Source organism: Perognathus longimembris, chromosome 5, assembly GCF_023159225.1.
Source record: "Perognathus longimembris pacificus isolate PPM17 chromosome 5, ASM2315922v1, whole genome shotgun sequence".
Taxonomy (NCBI): domain Eukaryota; kingdom Metazoa; phylum Chordata; class Mammalia; order Rodentia; family Heteromyidae; genus Perognathus; species Perognathus longimembris.
Window position 1 is genome coordinate 1,876,904 of NC_063165.1, and position 21,965 is coordinate 1,898,868.

Consider the following 21,965-nt stretch of genomic DNA (forward strand, 5'->3'; position numbering starts at 1 on the left):
TGTGCTCTATGCCCATGTTATCTTGCATTCTTTCATATATAAAGTTATTTATTTCACCTCTATATCCTCTCCCAACACTTTCATTGCTAACTGTCACTCATCCCTCACATCTTATGTATGATTTCTGGACCATATTCTCCACTATTCTTTTTGGGTTAAGTGTATTGTAAACTCAGAAACTAGCCTGAATATTTTGTGAATTTCTTTGTCACAGGGTTTTCCATGCCTATTTAAAAATCTATATTTAGTCATCTATTTTTAGCAGGGTTCAGGTGGCTCAGGCCTATAATTCTAGCTACTCAGGAGTCTAACTTCTGGATATTGTGGTTCAAAGCCAAGTGGGGTAGGAAAGACTGACTTATTTACAATTAACTACCTAAAAGCCAGAAGTATAGCTGTTGCTCAACTGGCAGCACATTAGCCTTGATCACAAAAGCTCAGGAATAAGGCCAAGGCAATCAATTCAAACCTCAGGACTGGGAAAAAATAAAAATAAACAAAGCACAACAAAAAATATACATTGCCACTGAAGGTAAGGTATAGAGTTTTCAGGCTGATTACAAATAAAGATGTGGTATTCCTTAATCAAAACAGTCACCATAGAGAATTAGGGCTTTTCATATCATGGGTTTCCATCCATTCCTCTGAAACTAGCCTTTCCTTCATTTGTCCTGGAGCTGCTTTATCTTTTTGAGATATCACATCTCTGTAACAAATATACCTGTAATAGTTATGTAGCAATAATAAGTTACATTCATGAGAATACCTTACATATCTTAATATCTTAAATATATTAATCTTATTTAGTTTTATAGGAAGGACAATTGCTTGCAAAAGTAAAACAAGCTTATTTAGTGTAGACATTTAAAAAGAGTAAAAGCATGAAAAGGAGAAAATGCAAAAATAAAAAATACTGCTGGAGTAACTGAAATAAATAATGGAAGACAATGATGCTTTCTTTTTAAAAATCAAAGTCCATATCATTAAAAGAAATAGTGTATATAAATTAATTTGAAATTCATAAGATCAAAATGAAAAGAAAAATTCTAAACTTAGGAAATGAAGACACCACTTTAACGTTTTATTTATGGCTGAATATAGCAAACCAAACAACGCATTTGTCCTTTTAAAATAAAATCTGTAGCAAAGAAGGAACTTACCCTCAGTTTCTCCCTAAAAGTAGGAATAAGCAACAAATAATTTGTTATTTTATATTTCAATTTATTGCATGAGAAACACAAACCAGAATACTTCTGTCCATGGAATTCTTGTCCTTTTCACCTATGTCTTGGTTATCTCTAGAGATTTCTCTTACCCTGTAATATTTTGTCAGTTTTTCTTCAAAAGAGATAAATACAGTAGACAGTAGATAATAGATAGAGAGATAGATAGATAGATAGATAGATAGATAGATAGATAGATAGGAAGATGGATGGATATTAGATAGATAGATAGTAATACATAAATGCATAGATTCATAGATGGATGATGGGTAGTTAGATAGGTCTACTGTACTGAGAAGAATTTCTTTCTGGCATACATATCTCACATATTGTGCTTGCTTGAAACACAATTCAGGTATTTTCATTCTAGAAAATTTGATCAAGCTTGAATAATTCTCCTCTATATGGAGGCAGCTGTTAAATAATAGAAATTTTGAAGTAGAAAAGTATCCTTTTGTCTTATTTACTCTTCTGGTGGCTATCTCCACAGAAAAATTGACTGGTTTGAGATTTATATTAATTTCATTTTAATGAGATTTGACCCAATCGTTTCATTGTTATGCCAATTTCTAGAAACTACCATGGAGAGGATGTTTTGATGATTATTTCAGTGTATCTATTTGAGCTATTTGCTTTAGCACCTCTACATATCTTTGCATCCTTGAGAAACACAATTTTAAAAGCTATTTTATACATGAATTTTTTTTCCTATAAAATGATGCTAACAATAGAGCTAATATTACCTGCCTCATAGTGTATTAGGAGAAGAAAATTGAAACTTTTAATTTTGGTAAGTAAACACTTAATACATGTCAGCCATTATTATTCCCATTTTGAAGATCTTGCATTTACATTTTATTTACTTAGCCAAGAATATAAAGTGCCTATCCTGTGAGCACAGGTGACCCTGAAGGCCTCAGCAGCTCTGGTCATTAATCTCAGATCACTTCATTCACACTCGTGGCTCTTGGGCTTCTGCCATCTAGTCTTGCTGTGACGTGTTGAACTTCTAGAATGCTTTCAGTCCTGGTTCTTTTCTTCTGCTCCAAGTGTGATATCCTTAAGGATAGTTTGCTTTTCAAGAAACAAAATGTTTTCTTATACTTTATGATTTGGGTATTTAAATTCTGGTTGTCTCAGCTTTGGAGCGATATTTATACATACTAAAGCATGCATATACAGTAATTATGTACAGCAAGAAATATAATATAATTATTATACTATTCTCTACTGACAAATGTTCATGTCATTGAGAGATGTATATACCTTGCAATCTCCAATTTGCAGCAAAGCCCATCCTATAGAATACTTGATTTATGAAATACTACAAAAATATAAAATATCTTAGTATACTTAAAAGAATAATATCTCTAGGCTTTACATACATTATTTAATGTTTCATTTGCTCTTAGCAAGTGTTTTCTTACCACTCTTAAATAACATGTAGCAAATTTGAAAACAATCTTTTGAACTTGAAAAATATTCAAAATTAGGACACGGCAGAACTCTGTTTTTTTAACCAGAGGCAATGTCTTGCCAGGCATAATTCTAATTCAATGTTTGAATTCATCATTTCTCAAGATTGACAAGAACTGACCCGAAGGGTTGTTAGATAATGTTGAATCACTTCTTGATGACAAAGGACAGGATGCATCTCCACCTTACACACTCCCGTTGCCATGGATTCAAAATTAAATCATTTTCTGATCAAAGCATCTACAACTTTGTCCTATTCATCATTTTGCCACACAAGTTAGAGTGCACATTTCTGATCTGGGATGCTTATGACAGCAGATGATCTGAACGTAAATGACCAGGAAACACCACCTGCTCTGTTACAAAGAAAAAGTCACAAGTATGCTGTTTGGAATGGAAATTCATTCGCCTCAGCTCAGTGAGTCATTTATAACCCCAACCATGAGAACTGCAAATTTCTGAGTCCATAAGGTGAAATACTAGGTGACAGATACCTGTTTTCTCTTGGTGGAATTTCCCACTGAAGATGTCAAGAATAGCTTATAACTGATGAGGCTACTATTGCCCTGTCTGTAGATGACAATTCTTGCTGTTTGGATATCTTAAAAGTAGCAGCCACTGTTTGAAAAGTAACTATGTCTCAATAAAATATATATTTTGCCCAAAAGGTGACCTGCAGAACACTGTTGACATCTACAGATATTCTGATATAAAGTCCTAGAAAAAAATGTGTTTTTTAACCTTAAAATCCAGGTCCTTTTTTATTGATGTTAAGTATTGTGAGGGACATGAATTCACTGAGTTTGCATGCATTTGAAGGACTGGGAAACATAGGTTAAAATAGAAGCCAACAAGACAGAAGCAGGTAGAGCAGATAACATACAGCACTGTAAACAAAAAAGGAGACCTCAGAAAATCACTGTGGTAGACTACAGGCCCTTAAGAAACATATAAAGAAACTGGGCTGGGAATATGGCCCAGTGGCAAGAGTGCTTGCTTTGTATACATGAAGCACTTGGTTCGATTCCTCAGCACCACATATACAGAAAACGGCTAGAAGTGGTGCTATGGCTCAAGTGGCAGACTGCTAGCTTTGAACAAAAAGAAGCCAGGGACAGTGCTCAGGCCCTGAGTACAAGGCCCAGGATTGGTAAATAAATAAATAATTTTTTTTAAAAGAAACATTTAAAGAAAATGGCAAGTCCATTTACCTGGTTTACTATACTGGTCTACAAATCAACCCCTCGTGATAATAGAATTGTAGGCAACAAAAAAGAATTTCTGGGGCTGGGGATATAGCCTAGTGGCAAGAGTGCCTGCCTCGGATACACGAGGCCCTAGGTTCGATTCCCCAGCACCACATATACAGAAAACGGCCAGAAGCGGCGCTGTGGCTCAAGTGGCAGAGTGCTAGCCTTGAGCAAAAAGAGAAGCCAGGGACAGTGCTCAGGCCCTGAGTCCAAGGCCCAGGACTGGCCAAAAAAAAAAAAAAAAAGAATTTCTGTGAATTATGTAACATATTTTATCCTCTTCATGGATATAGAGATGAAATATGGCTCAGATGGAACTTTAAAAAATAGGAAAAAAAGAGGCAAATATTTAGAACAAGAAATTTGAGAATGAGTGTAAATATTGAGGCAGGAGTTCAATGAATGAGAAAAAATTCAAATATAAATTTAAAAAATGTCTTAAGGATTTAAAACTCACAGTGATGTTCAAATCAATTACTAAAAGTATGCAATTTCCATCTAAATGTTCAGTAGAGTAGAAGCAGGAGCAGAGAAAACCAAGATACAATGAAAGTCTTTTTATATGACAAAATCAGAGGCATCAACGGATGTCATATAAATAAAATGAATTCTGATAATTGTATTTGGGATGATCCAAAAATTATTGGGACCCTAGATAATTGGTTTTGTGAAAGGGGTCAAATGGAAATTTAATGAAGAAGAAAATGTCTAGGGATTTATGGAAGTTATCTGCCTGCTATTTTCCTTGTTGTCAGTATTGTTTTCTTTTGTTATATACCATATGGAAATGAAGCAATCTCATCACAAATGAGTTTCCTTAGGCAATGTAGAGAAAACTTCATCTCTCTTATCATTTTACAAACAGATATATGCTGAAAATTATGTCAAGGCACTCAAATTCATTTCTCTGTATAATCCCTGAGCCATCAACCTCTATAAAATCTGTTGAAATCTAACAAAATGACTCACTTGATAATTCTGATACTATTTCCATACAGACATATAAGGAAAACATTAATTTAAAGCTTGAGAGTGATAAATGCCACTTAAAAAGTTGTGGCTAAAATTGTAAGCACCTGAGTGACCTTCTGAGGCCCTTAACCTAGACATGTATGAAGATGTGAAATCATTCACATTGCTAAGGGCTTAAATGTCACAATCTGACTCACTCACAATAATATTGCCTCACATGACAAGCAATAGAGATCTTTAAGTCCTTGGAGATTTACATAATGACTTATCAATAAATCATAAGATAATGTATAGATTTGTTGTTTGAAAAGCACAGATTGTTTACCATAAAAGAAAAATATGTATCACAGCATAGGAAACTGAACTAAAATGAAAGTGGAAAAATGAAGCATGTTGCAATTGGGTTGAGAAACACATAGAGGAGTTGAAGATGAGCAATGGAAGCAGGGAATCTGATCAAGACACATTTTTCATATATATGATTATGTCAAAATGAAGCATCCTATTCAAACAACTGATACTATAAAGAAGTGAGGGAAAGTATTCCCAAATTATTAATGAGCTAATAGCTTGACTTGTAAAGATTAAGAAATCCACAATAATGTTGTAGACTATTATCTAAAACCATGAACAATATTTAACAAAATACATGAACATTATCAAGATATATGCAATGACAAAATTGGTTTTCCAAGTTTGGGACATTATATTAAGCCTGAGTAATGCTAAATTTTATTAGATGTAGAAATCTGAAAATGTCTCATTACTTATTCAACTGGGATAAATTATGAAGAAATTTCCAAAAGTACAATAACATTCATATATTGGCTGTAACATGTAACTTTTCGAGCAAATAATTCCAGAAACAAAGACATTTTCATTTGATAATTTAATATAGTAACAAGATATCTTTTAGCACTGATCCTGTTCTAATAGGTCACATTATCTTCAGTATACTTTTTTATCCTGAATACTTCTATGATTTCAACAGAAATATATATGAATACAACATTTTCAACCAGAAATGTAATGAAGCTCTATACTTGGTGAACTAGATGAAATATACAAGGATGGAGATGCCAGTGTGTGGATAGAGGTATAATGGGTTTCCACAACAGGTTTGAAAAATGGCTAGGATTTATCATGTTGCTAAGAGAGGAAAATAGGAAATATGTGTAAGAATCATTATTGGTATTTTAGTAAAATTAATCTAGTGTTATAAGAGCTTAATATACCTATAAAAACATAACAATAGTTGGCCAAGATAGCATTGAACCTATCATTCTTAAAACTAGGTAAAGGTAAACTTGATGATCAGTTCCTACTGATTTAGTGAAATGGTTCAGATATCAATAGAAAAATTATATTTGAACGGGTGAAAATTTGGTCTCTTGATTTAATGTTACATCATAACCTCTTTGTATAATATTTTTGAACAATTTTTGTGCAAAATATAAAATCCAGAAGGTTTCACAAAAAATCATAATTTCTGAATTTTATTTATATCTATTGGTAATTAAACATCAGAAAGAATAGTACATAACTACAAGAAAATATTTTTCTCTAACATCATTAACCAATGCAAAAATACATTTTAAAAAAAAGAAAAGAGAAAGGGCATTTAAATAAGCATGGGCAGAATTAGAAAACATAAATTCATATAAAGGTAAAGAAATGATAAGTTCATGCAGTAACGTTGTGGGAAAGTAAACAAATTATTTTTCAGGTTTTAATGACATCTTGAAGGCTAACTTTTGACATTGTTTCATGTACACTTGAATCATTCTATCCTGTGTTCATGTTAGTAGAAAAGAAATTAATGTGTCAATATTGGACACTATGGAGCTGGAAAAAAATATCTCCAGTAACAGGGCTTTCCAAATTTTCTTGATACAAATACATTTCAAAGCTATACTTATCACACATTAGACACGTACTTTCAATATATTGATGGAGTACAAACGTTTTTAAGAAACAAAGGCTTAAAGATTATTTACTATAATTTTTACCTTATATTTCAGCCTCTTCTGTAAAATATAGCTTTTTGTTATTATATAAGTGTTCTATAAAGGGGTTCTATAAATCAGGAAATGATGACATACTTTCAGCTTTTATTTGTGTATGGCTGATTCATTTTATTTATGTCTGGCTGATTCATTTTATTTGAATAAATTCAAAGTGAGATGAAAGATAACTTTGGATCAGACTACGTAAACTCTTTTTTTTTGTCCCTGGCTTCTTCCCGCTCAAGGCTAGCACTCTGCCACTTGAGCCACAGCGCCGCTTCTGGCCGTTTTCTGCATATGTGGTGCTGGGGAATCGAACCTAGGGCCTCGTGTATCCGAGGCAGGCACTCTTGCCACTAGGCTATATCCCCAGCCCCACGTAAACTCTTATAAGAGATTTTTTTTTGTCCTAGCATGAAACTTCATGACGTCAGAGAACGATCCAAAATGGACTTTAGTGACTGAGATGTGTGATCACATATAGAGCTAGTTGCCACCGAAGACATTATAGAAGAAAGGTATGGGCCCAAACTTCGGCCCAATTCTGGCATGACACTGAGCCTTTCAAAAAGATTGCTGAACCTAAGTATAAGAAGAATTGGACTTCCCTTAATGATAAATGAACATACATAAAATCTTAACCAAAAATATAATAATAATAACAACAAGAAGAACATTATAAACAAAATGAAGCCGACTGTTGGAGAAGTAATGAGGTCACGGAGATCCTCTTTTAACTTCCCTTCCCAGACACTTTGTCAGATAATCAACAGGCAGAATGCTCATATGAATGCTTCCTAGAACAATGAAGTATACAAGAAAGGAAGACATTTCAGTCTAAACTCCCAAATATCTGTATTTATCCTCATGAGGGATGAAACCCATTAATAGCCTAAGCTCAGTTGATACTGTCCAGGTAATTACAATTTTCAATTGCATTTCAGTGGCTGTTGAGGTATACTATTCATATTTTAAATCACACATTTCCCACTCACATCTCAAAAACATATTTTTAAAAAGCAATGTGAACACATTTCAGTGCATATTTTGCTAAGTTATTTCTTGAAAGTATAAGAGAAGAAAGGAAATTGGAGGTGCTTTCTTGCCAGTGAGTAATTTACTAGTCTCAACCCTGTGACTTTTCTTTCTTAAATGTTCAGAGGTTATTTTTGTCACAGAAGTGCTAAAACTTATTTGGATTATAAAATTTTATCCTTCACTCTTTTAATGTAATGTAGCTCGTTATTAAATGAGACTAACACTTCTGTTTGATACTGACTTTCATTCAGCATATTGGCTCTTTCAGATTTAAATTCTGAAAGAATCGATGTTCAGGAATGAGAACTATTACTGCTTTGGTATTGCAAATCCATACCCCTAGCCAATTAATAAAGCAATCTCTTGAGCTATCTCATTAAGCACCTTGGAGGCTCCTCAATAAACTAAATATAAGACTGTCTTATGATCCAGCAATCTGACTCTTGAGTATTTCTTCAAAAGATTACAAACATGTCTGTACCACCATGTTCAATGCAGCACTGTTCACAATAGCTAAAGTACGGAATTAGCCCAGCTGTACCTCAATAGAAAATGGATCACGAAAATGTGGTATGTATACACAATGGAATGATATTGCGCTATTTGCAAAGAAATATTACCTGGAAGAAATTATGTTAAGTGAAGTGAGGCCCAAAGAAACAAAATATGAAAGTTTTTGTGCATATGTTGAACCTAAAATTAATTTGTAAGTATATAAGCAAGGACATTAGGATGTGTTACCTGATATATGGTAGATTCAGAGGAAAACTGAAAGAGTTCAATTCCTTAGAAAGTTTAAGTCACAGTCCAACAAAATAAATGAAATGAGTACATGAAAGAAGAATGATATAAGAAGGACTGAAATAAAAAATGACAAGAGGAAGGGAGAATAATGTATAAAAACTAGTGCATATTCTACAAAATTAAGAAAACTGAGGCAAGGGGTGAGGTTGGGAGCAGAAGGAGAGAATGATGAAAGGAATGACATTGATTAGGATTCATTTTACTCATTAGTTGTTTAGTTAAATGGCAACTCCTTTGGTACAATGAGTTAAATGCATTAACAACAACAATAATACTAATAAAGAATAATATTCCAGAGTTTCAGAGAGTGCTACTTATAATGGTAACAAATTACCTTGCTCTACTCAAAGTTGACCGAGATTATCTTTGACAGGGTAAAATAGAGTTAAAAATAGAAGAAAGGAATTTTAGATTTACAAGTTGCATCCATTTGTCTCTTTCACTCCCTCACATTCAGTCTTTTACATTAGATGTGGAATTAAAGCTCTTATTACTCCAAGTGTGGGCAAGGGAGGGCATCAGTAACTACTAATTAGAAAAAATCTGGTAAAATGATATCTGTAATTTGGATTTGGTGTCAGTGAGATCCCATTAGTTCAGTGAATGTATGTTTGTTTGTTTGTTTGCCAGTCCTGGGGCTTGAACTCAGGGCCTGAGCACTGTCCCTGGCTTCTTTTTTCTCAAGGCTAGCACTCTACCACTTGAACCACAGCACCTCTTCTGGCCATTTTCTATATATGTGGTGCTGAGGAATCAAATCCAGGGCTTCATGTATATAAGGCAAGCACTCTTGCCACTAGGCCATATTCCCATCCCAGTTCAGTGAATGTAAACAAACAGCTTTTTCACTTTGTTACATAAATCTTTGAGCCCATTAACATTTGCTGACTGTTTGCCAAATGTATATTTATCAAAATTAGGAAAGGTGAGAAAGTCATCTATCCATAAACAAATGATACACAGTAAGCACTTGATATTAAAAGTAAAGCAATTAAGTTAAAAACTTTCAAAGATAAATCTTTCTAACAGGCCACAGCTGTCATATTTCTTAGCTAATTCAGGAAAACCAACACTATAAAATGGGAAAATAATAGAATCTGAGTCATGTTTCATGTACCACTTACGTATTTGCTTCTTACATTGTTGTTGTTTTTTAAATAAAGATTAAAAAACTTAAGAAGCAAAGAATTAGAAATTCATTCAGAAATCCTGAACTGCCTCTATGAATGCATTTATTTCAAATGAGTGAAAATTGGAAGTTAAAGAAAGGACAAAGTAGTTAAGACTAATACTGCTAACCTTCTGACTCATTTCCATACATAGATGTACATTGTCATATATATATTTACAGACGTTTCTTCATCCAGAAGTCTCACATGCAAGGATATAATCTGCTATAGATCAAATATATGTAAAGGGTAAATTTTCCCCCTTAACAATATTTCCTAAGTATATTACAATGTATGATTACAGTGCACATTACACTATTGGCATAATGAAATGAATTGTTAAAAAAAAAAACTCTAGGGATTAGTTGAAGCATAAAGAGAGTTTATAAAGCTACTTTATAGAATAATCTTGAACATAGACACATTTGGGATCAAAGATCTTGGAAATGAATTCCTCACTTCTATTGAGAGAAAAATACAAGCATATTAACTCTACACACATCTACAGATATAGGATAAAAGTAAATATTTAGAATTATAACTATAAAATTAATTATGGATGTTTGGCCATCATTTTCCATTGAGTCATTATAAAATATTCTGAATATTTTGGAATTTACATCATTTTAATGACAGCTTTGGATAGATTCATTATTGACAATCCGTTCTATCTTTGGTAGAATTAGGGAGAAACAGAAATCCATAGCTAGCCAAATACTATGGTATTTGTGATGTTAAAAGACCTATTGTACTCTGAAATGATGAACTGTCTATCCCCTAATAACTGTTTCCCAGGACATGTAGTAGAAAAACACTTCCCCCCTAATCTGTGTTACTCCAAGAAAGTGACTCATTGCTGTGACAAGTAGATTTATGAGTGCTACCTGCAGGCCCAAGCTGCCTGAATTGCTAATGGTCTGGGAACTCTCTCCAGAACTCAAGCTCACCCTAGACTGTAATGGACACTGATGGTGACAGGCTTGGATATAAAGAACTTATTGAGCTACGTTGGCAGAAATATCCCTACTGCCCAAACAGATTTCCAGATCAAGTGTAATCCCACTTTAGCAGTTCTAAAAATAATACTAGCTTGTGGTCCTTTATTATAAGGCTAAGCTAAATATTTTAAAAGGTACATAATCAAAGTTTCAGAGAATGGACTGGAGTAAAGACAAGAGTTATCGTTAAATGTATATCTAAATCTATTAAATTTATGACCACAAAAATATCCTATCTTCCTTGATGTATATTTTTCCTAAAAGGAAGTTATAATTTCCTGCAACTGATATGATACTGTATAATTTTCATATATTATTTCACTGAACCATTTGTTGAGCATTAACCTTCATTTTATATTCAATTAGTGTCCCACTTTGTCGCTTGCATTTTTAAAAGTCATAGGAATAGTTAGCCAAAAATTATATTATGTAGACATGTGTACCTGGATTGTGATATGCACTGTATGTGCTCTTTTTTGACAAAGAGTAAATAAAAGTGATTGTTTTAGATAGAATCATCTTAGAAAAAAATTTCTCTGTGAAGTCCTGGAAGAGAGAATTACACATCAAAATAACAGCACATAAGAACATTCTGTGCTGACAAAATTATAGAATAGTATGGACATTACAGGTTGGGAAACTGAACAAAAGCAAGGCTGTAGGAAATAAAATGAGAGAATTAGGCTAGAGTAAAGAGTGTGTGGTTCCATTTACATGAAATAGAATGACAGAGAAGTGATACAGACATGTAACCTGATATAGATGTTTTCAAACCACACTTACACTATCACAAGATGAAAGAGTTAAGATTAGAGACAAAGAAAATGATGGTAATAATAAAATGCAGTAGATGAAGCTGGGGATAATGTAAGGTAAAAATAAAGAGAGGAAAGTACTTGGATTTGAGATACATGTTGGGAAACTGAATTGAAAGAAATTAATGATAAATTTTATATAGGTGATAGAGGGAGAACAAGGCTGATCAAAATCTGACCCATATATTTCAGTGATCAAGTGGTATGTGATGTTGATGTGCATTCAGAGATAGAGCAGAGAAAAATCAGACTTTTGGAGAGGGAGGCAATCTCTTACATTGGAAAATGAGAAGTGGCTAGTAGGCATTTACATAGCTTTGTTTCCTATACAGCTATGTGTGTTTGAGTGTACTTGTAAGCATGTGTATGCATGTGAATATATGTGTATTTTTAGCAAAGATCAGAGCTAAATAACAACAGTTATAAAGCGTGTCTCAGTGTTTGGTGGGGATCAGAATTCCATGAATACAAACTTTCATAAAATGTGCAATAGTTTTAAAGTGAGATTCAGAAAGATTTATATTTCTAACTTTCTTGATTTCCCCATTTGGTAATGATTAGTATGAAAGAAATGACACATATTTATCACTGCTAAATTGCTTAAATGCAACTTTCATTTATTTGCCATGATATAAGTTGATATAGTAATGCTAATGTTGATCCAATCCAATAGTATGCTTCCATCATATTATGACTAAAAAAATCAATGGGTTTAGTCATATGTTCAAAATAATTATCAAGTAATGAAGTATATTGAAATTCTTTGTAGATATCCAAAGTGGGCCTTCATGTAATATGAAAATTCCAGTTTGGCCATCTGGTGTTGTCATCATGAAGTAGCTATTGAGACTCTCAACACTTTAATTTCCACATTTGAAGAATGTAAATAATAAAAAAAAATGTATAATTAAATAGAATTAAATTATCCACTTAAAACAGGTAGCACATGTTAAGTGCCTAACAAATGTTTATAGGTATAAAAATGAGAGAAGCAATAATACTTGTGATTTTATATATATTCATATATATGTATATATGTATATGTGTGTTTGTTGATATATATATATATGTTTGTATGGGCTCTTTGGGAAGTTTTATTGTCAAGTCTTTTGCACATTTAAAATAGGTTGTTTGGTGGGCAAAGGCCTCATTTCGAAAATATATGCAGAACTAAAAAACTTAAATTTCTCCAAAACAAAACCTCAAAGAACGAATAGTGCCTTCAACAAGGCTAAAGACCTAAAAAGAGACTTCTCTGAAGAGGAAATGAGAATGGCAAAGAGACACATGAAGAAGTGCTCTATATCCCTGGCCATAATAGAAATGCAAATCAAAACAACACTGAGATTCCACCTCACCCCAGTAAGAATGTCCATTATCAGGAAAACTAACAATAACAAATGCTGGAGGGGATGTGCCCAAAAGGGAAACCTACTACATTGTTGGTAAAAATGTAAACCTGTTCAGCCACTCTGGAAAGCGCTATGGAGATTCCTCAGAAGACTAAACATAGAGCTCCCTCATGACCCAGCAGCCCCACTCTTGGGAATGCACCCAAAAGATTACAAACAAGAACACACTAAAGCCACTAGCACAGCAATGTTCATGGCAGCACAATTTGTCATTGCTATAATATGGAACAAACCCAGATGCCCCTCAGAAGATGAATGGATCAGGAAAATGTGGTAGATATACACGATGGGATTCTATGTCTCTGTCTGAAAGAATGACATTGCCCCTTTCATAAGATAATGGAAGGACTTGGAAAAAAATTATACTGAGTGAAGTGAGCCAGACACAAAGAAACATGGACTCTGTAGTTTCCTACATAGGAAATACAGGTACAGGTTTAGGCTAGTCACAGCAGAGGATCACAAGGGCCCAATAGCTATACCCTTATGAACACATAAGATGATGCTAAGTGAAATGAAGTCCACGTTATCGAAGCAAGTGTTATATCACTGTTGTAATTACTTTCAACATGCCATGTGAAACTGTAGCTTTTTTGTTTGTGGTGATCCTTTTGTATCCCCTTCCTGTAGTTGTCCCCATGCTATCATTGTATCGCATTAGAATACCCTGGATACTGTATATGCTGATATTAGAACTAGGGAAGGGAAAGAGAATAACAAACTCAAGAGACAAAGGATAAAAAGACAAACGACTCCAAAAGCAATACTTACAAATCCATTTGGTGTAAACCAACTGAACAACTCATGGGATGGGAGGGAGAGGAAAAGGGCAAGGGAGGGAAATGAGGGAGGAGGTAACAAATTGTACAAGAAATGTACCCACTGCCTTACTGTATGAAACTGTAACCCCTCTGTACATCACTTTGACAGTAAATAAATTATTCATAAAAAATAGGTTTTTCACTATAGAGTTGCACTATTTATTTTTATATTTTTGAAATTTATTAGTTACCACATTTATTGTTTATGAGTATTCTATACAGTAGACAGTCTTCTCTATTTCTTGATTGTTTCCTTCTCTCGCAAAAGACTTAGTTTTAGATTTAGTGACTGGTTACCTGTTTTTGCTTTGATTACAACTAATTTCAGTCTTCTGTCTAAGAAATCACACCCATATTATGCTTAAGAATTTAATCGTTGTTGGGCTGGGAATCTGGCCTAGTGGCAGGAACGCTTGCCTCATATACATGAAGCCCAGGGTTCAATTCCCCAGCACCACATACATAGAAAACGGCCAGAAGTGGCACTGTGGCTCAAGTGGCAGAGTGCTAGCCTTGAGCAAAAAGAAGCCAGGGACAGTGCTCAGGCCCTGAGTTCAAGGCCCAGGACTGGCAAAAAAAAATTTAATCATTGAATATATCCCAATATAGTAGTATTAAGCACTACTATGAATTGGGTTTTGAAGACTGTGCCATAAAAATAGGCCATGCTCCAATCAACCCTTTTGCCCTCTTTCCATGTGGAGACATGGCATAGATCTCCATCTGGGAAGCAGAGAAGAAGCCTTGAGCAGAGAGCAAATCTGTGGCACCTTGAGCTCGAAGGGATTTTTAAACTTTTGCTTAGCAGCGATATGATATACACTCACAAATTCTTCAAAACTGATATGATCTACCAGACTTTTCAATGCACTGCATTTTGTCTCCAGTCAAAACACAATCCTCTATAAAATTGATGCATTACATTTTTTTACTTTACTCAAACAATTTCTAACTTTGACTTTATAACTATTTTCTCATTTTGAAGCCAATAACTATAGTCAATCTTTAGGCTTCTTCAAATAGTATGAAAAGTTCATGAGTCTCAGCATTATGCTTATGAACCTTAATACATTCAAATAGGAGCCTCTAGCTGACATTAAAAAATTAGTTTTTTTATTACTATACTAGCTTGTGAAGTGCCCCACTTTATATCATAGCCAGCTATTGATGTAGCAATGTTTTCTTCCTCAATTACTAACTTCTGACTTAAGTTTCAGCACTTTGAGTTAATATAAAAATAGATTGAATCAAATTGGTGTATTATAACGTAGTAGATTTAAGCATTAATTCAAAACAAGGATAAAATACCTTAAAGATGAACAACTATCTGACAAAATAATTGGTGCAGAGTCAAAGAGAAGCATCTTTGCAATTTTTTCCTATGGAAGTACGAATCTGCTATATCATGGTATTTCTCACCATAATAGAACAGCTGAGAGCATTCATCATTCACATTCTTTCTGTATCTGAACTAAGTATTAAAAGTGAAGAAAAGTAGAAGCTTGTAAAAAGTTATTTTAAGGCTAGGGACAGGCCTGTGTTGAATTCACACACTGCTGCCATGAGTCCATGGAAATATTACAAGTCTGGGGAGTTTCCTTGGGGAAGAGGACAAAAAAAAAATTCATTTTAAGACTATTCCATATTGATTTACCTCTTTATCTTAGGGAAAAGAACACATAAAAATCTCAAATGGGTTGCAAACATTTTTGTTTTTTGTCAACCTAATTAGCAGAAACATATAAATTATTACTGTTTCCTTGATTTCTAAAAAGCTTTTTTACTCAATAGATGGTTTTGTGTGTTTAATCTTGTATCTGTGATCCCTGTGGGTTGTGTTACATGAACTCCTACAGAACTGAAAACAGCAACTTCTTCAGCTCCTGTTGCTGGCTTCTACCTAGAGGCTTTGTATACATTTTCTTGCCTAAGTGAAATGAACCCCAAGATATGGAGGCTTTTCATTGTTGTTGTTGTTTTCCATATACTCTGTGAAGTTTATTCTTTCATTTCCCCCATGGTTTATCCTCTTTTATCACTGTATTTGATTTTGGTTCCCTGGGTATTGTATATACATTCATCAAAATGGAGAGACAAAGGACAAAGGGTAAACTAATGCAACGGCAACACACACAAGAATTGGAGTTGGAAAGGAATTTTACAACTTGGTGCTGGGGGGAAGGGGTTAGAGGATAGAAAGTAGTAGAAAAATGAGGGAAGTGGTAACAATGTTTGACAAGAAATATGCTCACTATCTTACCTATGTAAGTGTAAACCCTCTGTACATCAGCTTGACAATAAAATAAAATTTTAAAAAATCTAATTAAGAGAGGGGGTAATACTGTAACTGTAACCCCTCTGTTCACCTTTACCATAAATTAAAAAAAGACATAGAAATAGAAACAAGTGAGAGCACAGCACAGCAAAGTAGAAACAGTACTGCACATATATGAATGCCTAGAAATTAAAGACTTGTACTAGCTGCCATACCTACTTGTTTGTTTGTTTTTTTTGTTTTGTTTTTGTTTTTGTTTTTTTTTTTTTTTGTCATGGGGCTTGAATTCTTGGCCTGGGATCTGTCCCTAAGCTCTTCACCTCACAGCTAGCACTCTACCACTTGAGCCACAGCCCACTTCACATTTTTCTGGTGCTTAATTGGAGATAAGAATCTCATGAACTCTCCTTCCTGGGCTTGCTTTGAACCATGATCCTCAGATCTTAGCCTCCTAAGTAGCTAGGATTACAGGCAATAGCCATTGGTGCCCAGCTGGAGTAAATTATTAATACTGTTATTACCCACAACTGATTATATAAATGGATAAATGTGCTTGTGAGTTTTTTACTTCTATGAATATGATAACTTTAACAGAATAATAACTGACAAAATATATTGCATAATACTTGGTACAGAAGAAAATATTCCACATGTTTTAACATATTTCTTACAATTGTGTTATTGCTGCTCTTTATAGTAAGCAATAACATGTGATCTTTTTTCTAACACATAAGTAAGTTGGGTATGATATTAGAAAAGACTAAGGTTTGGTTTTTATACTGTGTGATCTTTTAGAAAAGAAGGCAATCCAAGATTAGGAATCACTAGGTTTTGATTAATTTGCAAAGAAGCTGAGTTTATTTTCCTTTTCTCTTCAGAAATAATTCAAAATGAGAAAGATTACAGCGATATCTATCATGCCAAATGATGCATTATTCTTTGTATCCTGACATGCATAATCTGAGGGAGTTCAGTAACCAAGTTAAGGCATAATTTTAATGCAGGCATCCATAAGGAATTGAACTGGGGATTCATCCCTGTTCCAGAATTAAGGTCTTCAGCAAGAAATGGACAATTTATACAACAGCAGGTGTGTGTGCTAATAGAATGATTTTGTTTTAATTAGCAGTCTACAATGTAATTACATATGTTGTTTACTCAAGTTTTCTTGAGTTTTTACTCAAGTTTTTTTAATGGCCTAAAGGCCATTAAAGTTTCACAATTTCTTTTCTTATCCCAAACTATACTCTAAAAATCTCGTAAAACTTTTGTTTTCATTATGAAGAGGCAGCAAAGTAAGTCTGTGCTTATGGCAAATTTTAAGTCCTGATAAAAACATGTCATGCAGAGATTAAGATAAGCATGCCTGTGCTTTTTATCCAGTGCTCATTGTGAGTTAGAAACTTGTGGGGGAGGGGTGTTTTGTTGTAAATTATTGAGCCTTAAAATCTAAAGCAGAGAGCAATGTTTTGCAATATGCACAAATAGTTTCTAAATTTGTACAACTGTCTTTAGTTCCTACTGGTGTTATATGAAAACCAAGAACTGTGTGACTGGCAGGTACAGCCTAAAACTAGAGGGAGGGTTGTCTTTTGCAGTAAGTTGTAGTTAGCTAATTTCAAACAGCTTTCAAACTGGTACCAAGAAAGCAAGTACTTTTTCGAAATATTTTTTGAGAATTTTCTATGGAGTCATGCATTTTTTGTTCCAGGTAAGAACTGATTTTGTTTTCTTGTTTGAAGTTTGGGTCAACTATCTCTAGCCATAATATTTCAACAAAAGGGACAATCAGATGGTGTTTACATAGAAACACAATGTAAAAGAAAAATCAAAACAAAACAAGCAAAAAACTGGAGTGTTCTAAAGACCTGATTTGAAAATGAGGATTTACAAGAATCCTGTAGAGTTATAATTTAATGTGTTCAACTTGACTTCAGAGGATTTTGCGATTGAGGCCTTCTGATACTTGCAATAGGCAAGTGGAATTAGGAAGTCATCTCATTATAGTCATGTCCGATATTTAGGCAAAGAAGAAAAATACTTTTATTAAACTAGGGGACTGAGTAGAAATAATGTATATTGTATGCCTCCATGAATCAATTGTACATCATATCAGAAATGTATTGCAGTTAAAGAATTATAAAAATAATATGGCAATAACAGATCTTTATTATTTTTAACAAAAACAAAATCTGGTGAACTCCCACCATAATGCATAAGAAATCAGTGTGTGATGGGAAGCACATGTTCTATCTGGTTAGAACAGTTGTCTTTGTATAAAAGGAAAATAGAACAAAGTAAGCTCACTATGTCCCTTGTTCTGTCAAAATAAGATATTCTAAAGATATCCAAGCCAGTATACAACCATCAATAGATATTAAGGCCATGTAGAGTTTAAATGAACAGCATAGACCTCTAGATATAAGTAACATAGGTTGATCATATTGTAAGGAAAAAGGCAGTATTAGAATCTCCAGAAGTTAACTAAAACCAAGAATTTTGTTTACAAAATGTGTTTTCCAGCATAGAAAGGGATAGGGTAGGTGTGATTGGATGTTGTTGTTTTTCTTTTCTTTTTTTTTCAAATGACTTCCCTATATTCAGTCACACATGTTCCTTCTGATGAAGCAGAAAATTATTTCACAGTTTAGAATTGGTTGTCAGTAATTGAAACAAAAGCATGAAATCAAAATCAGTGATGTTCTTGGATACCCGCTGTCTTCCATTTGCACAAAAGACATATCACACCCGATTAAAAAATTCACACTCACTAACACAAACCTGGATTCAAGTCATTACTTAGAAAACTCTGAGTTTTTTATGAACTAAATAAGCCTTTCTATCACTATTGAAATGTCTTTTGTATGTGATATATTTAATACATGAAGTCCTAAATTCTGAGCAAAATTCACACAGACTTTCAACTTCATATGAATCAGTGTACATGTGTTTAAATGTAAAAGTTCTATGATGGAGCTGTCCATTTCCAACTACATTCCTAGTTTGTCAAGTAACTATATTTTTAAATGGAAAGCAAAATAATCGGAATGTATACAAATAAGATTCAATTTATAAGAAAAATAATTGGAAGTATATGAAGATAGGATTGATGAGATTTGATAAGACATCTATATGCTGCTGACTTGGCTCTCTAGGCATCTCATAACAATTAAGCAACTAGTTTTAAGGTGATTTTCATAAAGTATCTCAGTTTACTATTTTAAATCCATAAGATCACAAAGGAGAAGAAAGCATCATATTTGCTTGTGATTACCATCTTTAATATTTGCAAACTTTGCCCAGTGCTAGGAATACGGGATTCTCCAAGTTTTTACTCCTTTTTGGAGAGAATTCTTCCCCAAAGTTAAAGGTGGAATTGAGCTACCATTTAGCTAGCAGACCTAGAAGCACTGTTTTCAGTAATACCCTGAAGAAGAGGGACCATGCATCAACTACAACCTTTGTATCTGAAATAAAGAATGAGCAAACATGCTTTGCATAATTCATGTGAAAACCTCAATGAAATTCTAAGATTTAAAGAACATACAGCAAATAATTTTATATCATACATGTTAAAGAAGCAAAAGAAAACTTTTGCATTTAACATCACATATACAGATATAGATAGATAGATATAATATATAGATGTACATACCATACTGATCTATCTACATCTATGTCCTCTCTCTCTATATATATATATATATATTAATCTTTCCTTACAAACACACATTATGCATATTGCATATGTACATTCAACTTATTACATATTAAATATGCACACATATATGCACATATGCATAGTATAATAAATAGGTACAATATACATACATATATATATTGTAAGTTTTATAGCTCTAGAATCCAAGAAAGAAGTGATATTTTATTTAGCCTTCATAAGAACAACAAAGATTTCAGGTTCTGAGTAGCAACTTGTCATAATTAAACCTAAATTTTATCTCAGTATCTTCTTTAACATCGACATGCTGCAACATACCAACAAACAGTGCTTTATCTTGTCGATAATGAAGTGTTAATGTTTTGATATGCAAGGGATATTAGATATATTTTAAGTGACCAAAATTCAGCATTAAAACAAAGTTGCATAATATTTCCAGTAATATTGGACTTAATTAATGCATATATAACCCACTGGGTTGTACTATCTTTTAGTGTAATTAAATATAGTCCTGCTGTGTTCTAGTCTCAGAAGATATCTTGAAAAAGAATTAATATAGCTTTGTATGGTCATGTAATCTATCCATTTATGTTTCATTTTATCATAATATCACTTCTATTGTTCTTTTAGTTGCAAAAATAAGCTAGATTTCCTTAAGTAGGGCAGTTAATTGGTTTGAGGCTCCCTGGTCAGTGTGTTTATTTTCACTGCAATCAATTTCTTAAGGAGAAAATAAGAGAAAGAAAAATCTTGACTCTTGAGAATTGCCTTAATTAAAAGGGATAACCAGAAAAGACAGTAAGAAAAATATATATTGGAAACAGCTCCATAACCAAAATATAATTCAATGGTATGTACATGAAAACAAATGGTTTAAAAATGAATCTTTAGGAATTTCTGGAAATGATTTCAAACAAGGATTCCACTTGATAATTTGGAATTGTTTTATGTGTACACATTTTAAATTTGTTTCTCAAGTAACAAAAGCATGTACTATTACAAATTTCACAAGTGTAAAGATGAAAACAACTCAGATTATTTTTTGCAAAACAAAGAAATATTTAAATATCTCAAATAAATATGCAATTTGGCTTTGAGAATTGCAGTTGAGTGTACTCATGAGAAAATAAAAATAGAAGTTGAAAATATTCCCTCACTTTGTACATGTGTGAAAACAGAATGATGGGTTAGTGTGAGACTGGTTTCTGAAAGGGAAGGAAGGATGGAGAAGAGTGAGGGAGGGTACATTGCATGCATATGTGGACATATCCAAATGCAACTTTCTTGTACAACTAATATATGTTAATAGAATATGGAAGAGAACTAAAAAATATTGTATTTGTAAAGGAGTATTTTAGGGAAAAACTGTTCCCCAATTACTAAATATTAGCTTTAAATTACACCCATGATGCAAGTGAGTTATTTGACCTAATTTGTGACATGTGATAAACATATTTTTCTTTCTTTAAGTTAGAAATGTACATATGTGCATGTCTGCAACCTTTCTCTCTTCTCTGGGCTACCACTTTTCTTTGGAGTCTTCCCAATGATCTATCCCAGTTATATACAGGTTTAAATATAGTAAATACTGGACTAGAGGAAAAGAGAGAATATGTATTTATTATAACAAATAATTGAAAGCTCTAACATATTTGTCATTGTTTCATAGAAAAGCATTGGCAATATTAATATTTTAATTTTCATATTATTTTGGTATTATTTTGGCATAAAAGGAGAAAGAGAACAAAGTTATTTGTTCTATTTATTTACCTTTATAAATTGATTTATTTATTGTCAAAGTGATGTACAGAAGGGTTATATTTTCATATGTAATACAGTGAGTATATTTCTTGTCAAACTTGTTACCTACATCCCTATTTTTCTTCCACCTTCCCCCTCTCTATGACCCCCCCAACCGAGTTATGCAGTTGGGTTACAGCATATAGTTTTCTAAGTACTTCTGCTGCATTGGTTAACTTTTTACACTTTGTGTCTCGGTTTTGATGTTCCCCTTCCCTTCCCTATTT